General features: G+C 38.4%; 1 protein-coding gene across 1 annotated transcript in view; it reads left to right on the forward strand.

The window, feature by feature from the left end:
- Positions 1–12682, forward strand: part of cped1 (cadherin-like and PC-esterase domain containing 1) — a 207645-nt gene that overhangs the window by 11189 nt on the left and 183774 nt on the right. The gene's annotated exons all lie outside the window — the stretch shown is intronic.

The following is a 12682-nucleotide window of genomic DNA, read 5'->3' on the forward strand; positions in this document are numbered from 1 at the left end:
TATTTAAACCGATACCAGAAGTCATAAAACAAGTCACATTTTTGAAGAATGTTCCAATTCTTTCACACCAGCTTACCAAATGTGAGGTCATAGCAGTTAGGTCAGTAATTAGCAAAGGGCAGAGAATCCTGCAGCAGTGGAATAATAAGACCTGCAGTTGAAGGCGCTCTTGTTGAGGCACATATTTGTGTCCTATCCCTGTAGAGTGCTGTTTCAGAACAGATTAAAATTTGTATAATTGAAGTTTTACAAATTCAAACAATCATAGTTAATTAAATCTGTTACTTTCAATGTTTGATTCTGACACATACTAAGATTTCTCTCTAAACTATTACAGTTCACTTAATGTTGAGTGTTTATTCAGATTATTCTTTTGTCACATCTAAAATGTGTGACAAAAATATTACCTGACACTCATTTGTACAGTCAATAAAAGAACGATGTTTAATTGTAGCGAATATGTTCTCAAGTTAATTTGAAAGAATATGTATGTGTTTGGGCTTACATATGCTTCTGTAGATTTTGTAGGTATTGGAAATCATGAAATAATTGTCATATTTGAAATTAGTTTACAGAAAGATTTTAAAAAATTGATGAAAAATGAGTTATATAATTATGTTTATTTCATTTATCAAATAAAATGTCATTCTGATTGATTTTTGGGCTATAGTTTCTCACTTCAAAAACTTTTTTAAGAAATGTAGGAGGAAGTTAGTCTCTTATTATTAGGTTTCACTGATCAGTTGAATCAATGAGCTGTTGTCATGTGCTATAACAATTAGATGAAACCAAACACCATACATAGGATAATTTTAAAAAAGAACCAAATACGCTGAAATAATGAAGTTAGCTTATGTAAGAACTTATATTAGTGATAGACATTTTGTGAGGCGGTCATATGATAGTTCTGTCAGGCTTGTTACATAACAATCATTTTAATTTCTGGGCATTGTTATATTTGATTGTGGTCCAAATGTGCTCATGTTACTAATATGCACTAACAATTAAATTATTTAAATGAAGAGTGACAAAGGTTTTCTAACAGAATGCAGGACAGTGGGGTAATATCTGCTTGTTTATTCATTTCAGAGTTTTATCACTTCAGTGTCAGCAAATGTTAGGGGGCTTAAAGGGCAAACAAACAAGCATCTGAAATAGTTCATCACACTCAGTGCAATGGAAACTTTGTTCTTGAGCCAGTCATGAATAGATCTTATGACACAGATTGAAACTGCCGTCTATGTTAACATATGAAAAGTATCCATTTGAGACAAAACAAATAAACGTCAGCTGTATTTGGGGTCATTTTCAATTTCAGCTCCAAGAAGTTAGGATGAACAGCTTGTGGGAAAAAAAATATTATTCACAATACAATCATTCCTGTTGAGATGTTTTTCAAAACAAATGTTACATTTCAAATTGTTGTCTTAAGGTACAGAAATAGTAATTTAATAAAATTTAGTTTAATAAAATGTCACATGGCTCTTCACAGAAGATTTGTGAAGCAAAATTTGATAGCACTCTATACAAATTTGATCTTAGGTAGTTGACCAAAATCTTGAGCAAGGAAGTTTAAAGGAACTTCTTAAAAGAGAGAAAAAAGAAAGGCAGTGGAGCTTAGGGAATTCCTGCGTTCAGGATCTAAGCCACCAAATGTGGAGCAGTTATAATTGAGGGGTACCATGAGACCAGATTCAGAGAAACAAAGGTACCATAGAATGAAATTGCATCAGCCAACTGAGATCTTCCCCACTGCCTGGAGAGATGATATCACTTCCTGTGGCTAAGTCCTGACATATGAAAAGGCCATAAGTAGACCTTACCAGGATTTAGGGCCTCAGTGTGGGAATCCCACACACTCCCATTCCCCAATCCCTGGGTGGAAATCCTGTCACAGTCCAGTCCTCCCCCCCTCCCCAATTCCCTCTCCTCACCACCACCCCTACCTTTTGTTTGAGAGGCCTTGCGTGGTAAAACAGGGTTGAGTCAGCACAGCTTTGTCTGAAAGAGGTCTTACCTGACAGATTTTTTTTAGATTAGATTAGATTAGATTACTTACAGTGTGGAAACAGGCCCTTCGGCCCAACATGTCCACACTGACCCGCCGAAGCGCAACCCACCCATTCCCCTACATTTACCCCTTTACCTAACACTACGGGCAATTTAGCATGGCCAATTCACCTGACCTGCACATCTTTGGATTGTGGGAGGAAACCGGAGCACCCGGAGGAAACCCACGCAGACACGGGGAGAATGTGCAAACTCCACACAGTCAGTCGCCTGAGTCGGGAATTGAACCCGGGTCTCTGGTGCTGTGAGGCAGCAGTGCTAACCCCTGTGCCACCCAAATCTGTTAGAATTATTTGAGGAGGCAACAAGCAAATTAGACAAAGAAGATTCATGGTTGTGATCTATTTCGATTTTGAGAGTACTTTAACAAGGTGCTGCATAACAGACTGATAAATAAGGTAAGAGGACATGGTGTTAGGGGCAAGGTACTGCCATGGATAGAGGATTGGCTGACTGGCAGAAGGCAGAGAGTGGGGATAAAGGGGTCTTTTTCAGGATGGCAGCCAGTGACTAGTGAGTTCAGCAGGGGTCAGTGTTGACACCATGACTATTCATATTATGCATTAACAATTTGGCCAAAGGAACTGAAGACAGTGTTGCTAAGTTTGCAGCTGACACAAATATAGTGGAGGGACAGGTAATGTTGAGGAGGTGGGTGGGGGTGGGGGTGACTGCAGAATGACTTGGATAGGCAGGAAAAGTGAGCAAAGAAGCGGAAAATGGAATTCAACAGAAATTTACTTAGTTCAGGATTCCCTTAAGGTTAACATGCAGGTTCAGTTGGCAGTTCGGAAGGCATTCATTTCAAGAGTGTGAGAATACAAGAGCAGAGATGTACTAAGATTGTACAAGGTTCTGGTCAGACCACATGGAATATTCTGAGCAATTTTGGACCCTGCACCTAAGGAAGGATATGCTGGTGTTGGAGGAGGTCCAGAGGAGCTTTACAAGAATGAGCCTGGGGATGAAGGGCTTGTCAAATGAGGAGTGGTTGAGGATACTGTTCTTCTGACTAGCCCAGATAATATTAAACATTCAGCCTGTTGGTGTTTGGCAGTCTGCACTGTCCCCCAATGCTTAAAATATGGATGTAAGAGAGGTTTTTCTTTTAGCTTTGGAACATAATCTGCCTAATTTGACTCCTTTTGAGGCATATGCAGAATCTTCAGCCATTAGCTAACTTTAAGTTTAAGAGGCAGGTTCTGAACAATTCAACAGAAAGTACTTGAAATCATGAAACATCAGCATAATTTAAAATAATCCTTGAGCAGAGGGCACTGGGGTCAGGCATATAATATTTTGGCAGGCAAATTGTTTAAACAGAGCAATGTTTTCATAGTTCTACAACAAAAAGTGTTTTTGTTCAGAAGTTTAAGGAAAGGAAATTTGTTGTAAAATTTTCTTCATTCTGTCTAGCACTTGATACTCAGAGACATTAGCAGTGTCTTCTGAAATCCATTGCAAGTAAGTACACAGCTTCTGCAAATCCTATTTTGAACCAAATCTGTCATTTTGGTTACTGTTCTGGAACCTGAGATGCAATTGCATCTTTATATCCGTTACATTTTTCTGCATATACAGTTCGGTTATTCTTTATCTACATGTCTGAAAACCGAAGCCCTTTTCAAAGTGGATTCAAACAGACCTGAATGAACCTGTAAACATGTTGAGATTGGGTCCTTTGGAATAAAAACTTCAAAGCGCAGCAATGAAACAAAGTTTTTTTTTCCAAGAGCCTAAACGGATCAATAATGATGATTGTATTTGAAAACCGTAAATATGCTTTATCCGAAAATCAGTTGTTCCTGGTTTTTTTCGGATAAAGGATTCCCAACTTGTATGAACATTTATACAGATGCATAAATTCTCATATATTTATGTCCAACAATATCTGTAGTCATACTTCCAAGTGATTGATTGCATCGAGCTTTTTCTGAGTGCTCAAATTTATCTGATATGAGATGCAAGATAAAATAGCCATAAATCAGGTATGAGAATATAATCCACCCAATAATTTGTCAAATGTCGTGGGTTTTGTTCACTGTTATCAGAGGCCAGATTCTCTGCAAAATTAGGGGGGCAGGGTCACGGGCACGGTGGTTCAGTGGTTAGCACTGTTGCCTCACAGCGTCAGGGACCCGAGTTTGATTCCCACCTCGGGTGACTGTCTGTGTGGAGTTTGCGCATTCTCCCTGTGTCTGCATGGGTTTCCTCCCACGGTCCAAAGATGTGCAGGTTAGGTGAATTGGCCGTGCTAAATTGCCCATAGTGTTTTGTGCATTAGTCAGGGGTAAATACAGGATGTGGGTGGGTTACTCTTCGAAGGGTCAGTGTGGAATTGTTGGACCAAAGGGCTTGTTTCCATACTGTAGGGAATCTAGCCTAATCTAAATGCCTCTCTGCAGCTTGAATGAGACAATGAGTTAAAATCATATTTGATTATTAATATCCATATGGACTGTTTCATTCTCACAAGTTCCCATTTGTTTTTTCTTAAAGTCTCTGGAATTTTTCAAAAATAATGAATAATTTTTTTCGAGAAATTGAGGGAGTCGTGTGTTACTTGGATGACATATTTACTTCAATTCCAAATAGGCAGGCCCATGATGACAGGCTGAAGAAGGTTCTCCAATGTTTGGAGCTGAGGCAAAGGCAGTCAAATGTAAATCATTTCAAAATTATTTAAAGTATTTGGGTCAAATGGGTTACAACTACTCAAGGTGAAGTACAGCATGAAGAAGTATACCACACCATCAGAATATTGCTAAGCTCAGGCTTTCTTAGATCTAATGATTATGGTATATTGGTACAAAACTTGGCAACATTACTGCACCCATTGAATTTTTGAGGAGGGGTGCTCCAAGGTTTTGGTCAAAGGCATGTGGCAATGAATTCAGGTTGTATAAAATAACTTGGAAGATAGCAAATGTGTGTATATTACAATGTGTCCAGAAATATTAAGTGGAGGCAATGGTGTCTCAGAGCAGAGCAGAGCTGGGCTGAGGAGTGGCAGATGGAGTTCAACCCTGCCAAGTGTGAGGTTGTCCATTTTTAAAGAGTCAAGATCAGAGTGGTGCTGGAAAAGCACAGCAGGTCAGGCAGCATCCGAGGAAAAATTGAAGTTTTGGGCAAAAGCTCTTCATCAGGAGTGAGCTTCATATTCTAATCTTGACTCTGGTCTCCAGCATCTGCAGTACCCACTTCTGCCATTCATCTTAAAGAGTCTGTTCCATCATTCAAGGAGATCATGGCTGATTTGATAATCCTCCACTCCACTTCCCAGTCTTTTACCCATGACCATTGATTCCATTACTAAAGAACCCGGGTACAACAGAGTGTTACAAGGGGACATAAATTTAAAGTGAAGGGTGGAAGGTATAGGGGAAATGTCAGGGGTGTGTTCTTTACCCAGAGAGTGGTGGGGGCATGGAATGCGCTGCCTGTGGGAGTGGTAGAGTCAGATTCTTTGGTGACCTTTAAGCGGCAATTGGATAGGTACATGGATGGGTGCTTAAACTAGGACCAATGTTCGGCACAACATCTTGGGCCGAAGGGCCTGTTCTGTGCTGTATTGTTCTATGTTCTATGTTCTATAATTGTCATTGGCCCAATAATCTAACAACTCAAGAAATAGTCTGGAGTCCTGGATTTGAATCCCACTATGGATTTACAAATTTACTGATGACCACTGTTGATTGCCATAAAATTATCTGGTTCAGTAATGTCCTTTTGGAGACAAAAATCTGTCATCCTTATCTGGTCTGATCTGTATGTGAGCCCAAGCCAACAGCAATTTGAATGACTCTGAATTACCCTCTAAAGTGGCCTAGCAAGCCACACTGCTAAAAATCCTTTAAAAAGGAATGAACCCAGACAGATCACTTGTCATTGACCTTGGCATCAGAAATTACAGCAGCAAATTCAGCCCTATTTACCCTGCAATGTCCTCTTTACCAACATCCAGAGACTACTGGTAGCAACCTTTCATAGACTAGTTTAAGCAAAAGCCTGACATAGTCATTTTCATGCAATTGTACTTACAGAGAGTGTCCATTATCATCACTGATGAGGTGGTGGCACAGTGGTATGCAGTCAGAAGGGCATTCTCCTAGCAGACCTCAACATTGACACCAAATCCCACGAAATCTAATGGCATCAGGTCAAATATGGGCAAGGAAACCTGCTGCTGATTACTACGTGCTGCACTCCCCTTGGCCGCTGAATCAACGCTTCCATGTTGAAAACCATTTGAAAGAAGCAGTAAATGTGAAAGGGGTGCGGAACGTACAGTGGGGATGGAACATCAATGTCCTTCTTCAAGAGCAGTTTGTCTCAAGTATTTATGAAAGAGCTGAGGTGAGACTGACTTCCTTTGACATTAAATACACATTTGGCTGAGAGTGGCATCAAGGAGCCCTAGCAAAACTAGAACCAATGTGAATCAGGGGAAAAATTCTATGCTGGTTGGAGTCATGCTTGGCTCAAAGGAATATGGTTGTGGTTATTGGATTTAAGTGATCACAGCTCCAGGATATCATTGAAGAGTTTACAAGTGAGTAGAGAAGCGTGACATTTGCCTTCTGCACCTCCAGTGCCAATAACTGAAGTTACATTCTGAGCAAGGTTTTTGAAGTAGGGCTCCAGAAATACTCATATTGTCATAGTTTCATAAACAAAATTGACCATAAGCTACTGACAGCCATGCTGAGTCCAAATGTTCCAATTCCGTCTCGAACTGTTGCCCAAATGCAGAGTTGAACTTTGATATTGCCTGTGTATCTGTTACATTAATTTCAGATGATGACAAGGTCATTGAATGCTAGATAAACAGCTACATCCAACATAGAACTCAATGGGAAGGATGTATTTTGCTTTTCATATGTAGATGATTTATCAGTCAAAGCAGGTGGTATTGATAGGGCCACTTAGTAGGTCCCCACAATCTCAAGAATTTACAGCTATATCACATATGATTGGCCATCACAGAGACCGGACTGAAATTTGTTTTATCCTATAAGAATGAGTTGATAGTCAATAAAGATTGTTATGTAGTGAGCTAAAGTTATAATCCCAGGAAGATACTGGTCACAGTTGCTATATGACTTTCATGATCAACAATTAGTGTTGATTTATCAAAGAGTGCAGCAAGAAGGTATCTTTGTGGCCAGGGATAGATTAAGGACAGAGAAGACGTAGAGAAACAGTGAAGAGCTTGTCAAGTTGTTAAAAAAAACACATTATCAATAATTTTGCAACCATGGAAATGGCCAGCTAGAGTGTGGCAGAGGTTATACATTTATTTTTCAGAATTTGAAGGCAGATAGCTATTCATTGTGATTGGTAGCCATTCCAAGTGGGTTGGGATGTATTTGGTGAAGTGATCAACAACAAGCAACATTTTAGAGATGTGTAATTTGATTGCTTCTTATAGGTTCCAGATGAAATTATGTCTGACAGTGGATCTCAGTTTTGTTTGGAAAAGTTTTCACATTTCATGAAAATGAATGAGATAACACACATCAAAGTTCCACTATATGATCTTACTTTAATGGAGCAGCAGTGAACACACCACAAATTGTTAGCGTACTCTTATTAGCAAATGCTAGACACAAATGAGAAGAAATGTTAGATGACATTAAATCACGAACTAGTGATTTTTTTTGTTTATTTATCATAACACACTTCATACAGTTACTGGTATAATACCAGCTGCATTGATTCATAAAAGACAACCTACAGCAAAGTCAAAGTGTTAAGTACTGGAAAGGTTTGGTTTGTATGGTTCATGCTTTACCTTCAGACTTTGTGAAGAAGTGAGTTGGAAAAAATCAAATGAGTCTGATTAGTTAAATTGTTGGAATACTAGTAGAGTACCAGTAGTGACTCCAACACAAGCTGTGCCTGAAACTAGTTCAGATCAAGTCAGACAGACCAAGTTTGATGAAGGGAAGAATTAGTTCATGTCAGAGAAAACATGCCTTCATTCTCAGGCCAAGACTGGCCAAGGATATAATATTTACACTGAGAGATCTGGGAAGACCCTAGCCCAGCTTAAAATCTAACTCTCAACTCCATTTCTCTCTGTACAGATGCTCCCTGACACACAGAATATTGCCATCATATTCTGCTCTAATTGCCTGTTAAAAACCTTTTCATTGATCTTTTCACTTAATTTTTGATACTGTATAACATTCCAACCAATGCAAGCAGAACAAGATTTAGACTATTGGCCCTTTGGTAATGCAGGTTGGGAAGATGAATATCACATATGGCATATAGTCCTTACATGGTTGTTAATAAAAGATGAAGTGGGGATGAATTTGAAATATTGGTAAACTTGATACTCAACAAGTCCAGCCAATATTCAGCTGCACTCAATAAAGTCAGTCAGAACGTATAACTGTGTAGACAAAACAGGGGAGCATATATTGGAATAAATCAAAATGAAACTGCTGTCTGTATTCAATCCTGATCTCTGAAACAAAGAGAACCGACTCACTAATGGAGAAAATGGGGAGAAACCTTCAATGCTGCTCCCTCCTTTGCGAGATTTCTGTTATGAAGTAAGATAGGGAAAGCATAGATTTTATTGTCTTGAAGGAAAATATTATTTGATTTGTTGTTGTCACATGTACCTAAGTACAGTGAAGAGTTTTGTTTTGCAAGCAGTGCAGACAGTCATAACATACAAGGTCAGATAGATTATAACATACAAGGACATATAGATCATAGGCTGTTTAGACAGAGCGAGGCATACAAGATTATTTTATAGCTATCAGATATATTTATTAAAAAATGGAAGAAGTAGATCCAGAACTATTGGGTTCAATCTGCTGCTTAAATAGTGGAGGCAAAACCTCTAACATTCAATTAGATGTTGCAATGGAGAGATTTTATCACCAGCTGGATAGATGAATGCCGATGAGGAAAATGATCTATGTCATCCATATTTACCTTTTGATCCTACCAAGCAGATTAGCAAAGATTCTCAAACAACATTTTCCAAATCCATGACCAGTTCCACCAAGAAGGACAAGGGCAGCAGACGGCAACATTCCACAAAATGAAGTAAAAAGAAATTCCTGCTATCTTAGTCGTTTATTGTTTAATTTCATTACATTCTGTTTTATTTCTTCAATTTTGTTTTAAATATTGCTAGTTTCTTTCTCATGTAGTTAGTCATGGATTTGATTTTAAAAAGTACCTAGCAAATTCCTTTTATTAATGAATATTTGGAAGGAAGGAACCTATCGTTATGATTTTTAACCCTGTTCAAGTGGATAGGTTTTGAATGGGTTAAAATCTTGCTTAATGTCCAAAATACTTGCACCATTTTACCCATCAGAATTTTAGTGTTTTAATGTTATTACTGAGCACTGTCAGGCTAAATGTAGGACTGGGAATATTCTAACCCTATCTCTCTGCTTCACTGCAACAGTTTAATTCTGACCTTAGTTTAGTTTAATTCTGACCTTGGTCCAATACTCTTGCACCCATATAAGTTTTATCACGCAGTGTCATGTTGGTTACCTCTGCAGCTTTTGAATTTGCTTATTAAAGTTGTTCCAGACAATTTTGTGTCATAGGTCCATGTCATTTATAATGAAGATAAAATTATTAGTCAGATTTTTAAGATGATGAAAGCCATTGTCAGTTGAGCATTATTGAGATCTGGAGCACTCAACCTGAAAAGATGATGGAAACTAATTTCAGAAATATTGTAACTTTAAATGGAGTTGATTGTTAATTTAGCAAGTAACTAAGCAGGTGATTGGGGTTAATTGATGAATTAATCTATTGGGTAGAAACCAAGGGATAAAAGATGGGACTGGTGTGTGAAAGAAGCTGAAAGACTAAGTAGTTAACAAACTACATCCACAAAGAAAGATATTTTGGTTTCTGTCTCACAGATTGGCTTGGATGTAGATTGATGAGTTTGCTTAAAGGTAGAGATTGGAAACTAACAAGTATTTTCAGACAGAAAGTTGCAATTGGTGTCATTTTGGTGAAGAATGACTGAATCCAAGTGCAAAGTGTCAGATTATGACTTCCATTGATGTTTTGTGAAGCTGAATCTTATGATAAGTGAAAAATGAAGTGGATATGGGTTACATCATTATCAAAAATAAAGCAAGGTGTGGCCTTGGCACTTGTTTAAAACTAGAAGCAAGATCAGATGTAAAGTATTCTCTGAGCTAGAGGTTTAACAATTGAACACTAAGGAATTCTTAGGGAAGATGAAGTATTAAATATATATGAGATGTGGTCAGGTTTAAATATGTTTAGAAATCAGCATGGACATTTTACCAAAGAATATATTATGAATTTAACCAAATAAATGCAAAATTGCAAACATTCTATTTGGAGATTCCTAATTCAGTGCATGCTGTTAAATTATTGTACAGTGCTAAGTTGTTGTAATGTATTAGATTTTCAGAAAGAAATATGATTTTGCAACAGACGTCCAGAAGCCTTAAAAATTTTGTGAACACATTCATTCTCAGCAATCTTTGTGGATCAATCATAGAATCCCTACAGTGTGGAAACAGGCCCTTTGACTCTACAAGTCCATTGCAACCCTCCGAAGAGTAACCCACCCAAACCTATCCCTATTACTCTCATTCACCCCTAAACTACACATCTCAGAACACTATGGGAAATTTAGCATGGCCAATTCACCTAACCTGCATATCTTTGGAGTGTAGAAGAAAACCAGAGCACCTGGAAGAAACCCACGCAGACACAGGGAGAATGTGCAAATTCCACACAGTCACCCGAGGCTGGAATTGAACCCGGGTCCCTGGCACTGTGAGGCAGCAGTGTGAACCACTGAGCCACCATGCCACCTGTTTTTTTTTGAAGTCCACTTTTTTGAAGATCAAATGGGACATTTCAGCAGTAGTACAAAGAATGGGTGATTCATTTTTAGTGGCAATAACGCGAGACCACCCTGACACAGGTTGAAAACATCAGTACAAAAGGAGAATAAAACTATAAGGGATGAGGATGGAGACACCATTGCCAATTCTAATAGAATTAGAGGGGAGCAGATTTAGGACTGAATTGAAGAGAAGCTTCTTCACCTGAAAGTTTGTGAATCTGCAGAATTCCCTGCCCAGTGAAGCAGTTGAGGCTACCTCACTGAATATTTTAAAGCAAAGATCGATTTTTGAACTGTAAAGGAATTAAAGATTATGGTGAGCGGGTGGCTGAGTCCATGAAAATATCAACAATGATTTGATTGAATAGCGGAACAGCTTGATGGGCCAGGTGGCCTACTCCTGCTCCTATTTTTAATATTCTTAAGTTCTAATAGTTGACAGGAATTGAAACTACTTCAGATGAATGACCCTTCAGAACATCTTTTAGTGTTAATGGGTATTTTAGATATGACTTTACAGAATGAATTGTCCTGAATGGAATAACAGAGTTTTCAAACATAGGCACTACATGAAAGGTTTGGAAAATGGTGATATTGATAATGCAGAGGAAATTATACTAGCTTATGCTTCAGCTTAGTGATGAATGATTTAATCCTAGATTAATTCACTTGTGCCTTGTTGGACAGTGAACACATATTTAATGTGTAGAGTGGATTGGTTAAAATGATCGCCAGATCCTTTAAATACTAAGCATTGAAATAAGATTAGAGAATTTGAAAGACCTTCCCACTTAAGGTATAAGGAAATCAGTAAAATGAGTGCTGATTCCCTGTGCCATTAGCTGCAGTAAACCACTATTCAGCATAATGTCAAGTAAAATATCCTTATTGTTTAGCAAGCTGTCTATCCTTAAACAAAAGGCTTGAATGAAACTGGAAGTGGGAAACGACAAAGCAATATTTTTGGGAACTAGGTACATTTACAGTTTACGCAGGCCAGGCATTATAGTATTCCTTTAACAAGACCTAATGTCGCTCATCAAAAAATTGAACAGTTGTTTTTTGGCATCAGGAGAAAGAAATTTGAAGGAAAAAGAAAGCCATTTATGTTAAAACTATATTTGCAGTTTACCTATCCATTTTCTCACAGGTAAAAAATCCTAAGAGGAAGACCATTTGGCCAATCATGCCTGCAGCTGCTCTATTATTTTGTGCCAATCTCTTCCCTTTGTCCCCGTACCCCTGCAAACCAATAATCATCCAATGCCTCAATTGAACCTGCCTGCAGTGCATTCCATACCCTAATGACTCACTGTGTGAAAGCGTTTTTTTCTCATGTCACTTTTGCTTCATTCACATATCACTTTAAATCTATGCCCACTCATTCTTTACTTTACAAGCAGGAACAGCTTCTCTGTATCTACTTTGTCCACCCAGCTCATTATTTTGAAAACTTTTATCAAATCTCCTCTTGGCCGCCTTCTCTCCAAGCATAATAAGTCATGAGTGACTTTGGATAAATGGTCTTATTTGGAAAGTGCTAATTGCTTCCTAATAAATCTGACACTCTCTCTCTGAGAGATGAATAGACAATTAAACTGGCTGTGCACACAGACTAGATCCTATTGCCAATTATGATTGATTGAGGGGAGGCAATGGCCTAGTGATATTAACACTGGACTCTTAACCCAGGGACCCAGGTAATGTTCTGGGGACCTGGGTTTGAATCCT

This window comes from Chiloscyllium plagiosum, chromosome 19, assembly GCF_004010195.1.
Source record: "Chiloscyllium plagiosum isolate BGI_BamShark_2017 chromosome 19, ASM401019v2, whole genome shotgun sequence".
NCBI lineage: Eukaryota > Metazoa > Chordata > Chondrichthyes > Orectolobiformes > Hemiscylliidae > Chiloscyllium > Chiloscyllium plagiosum.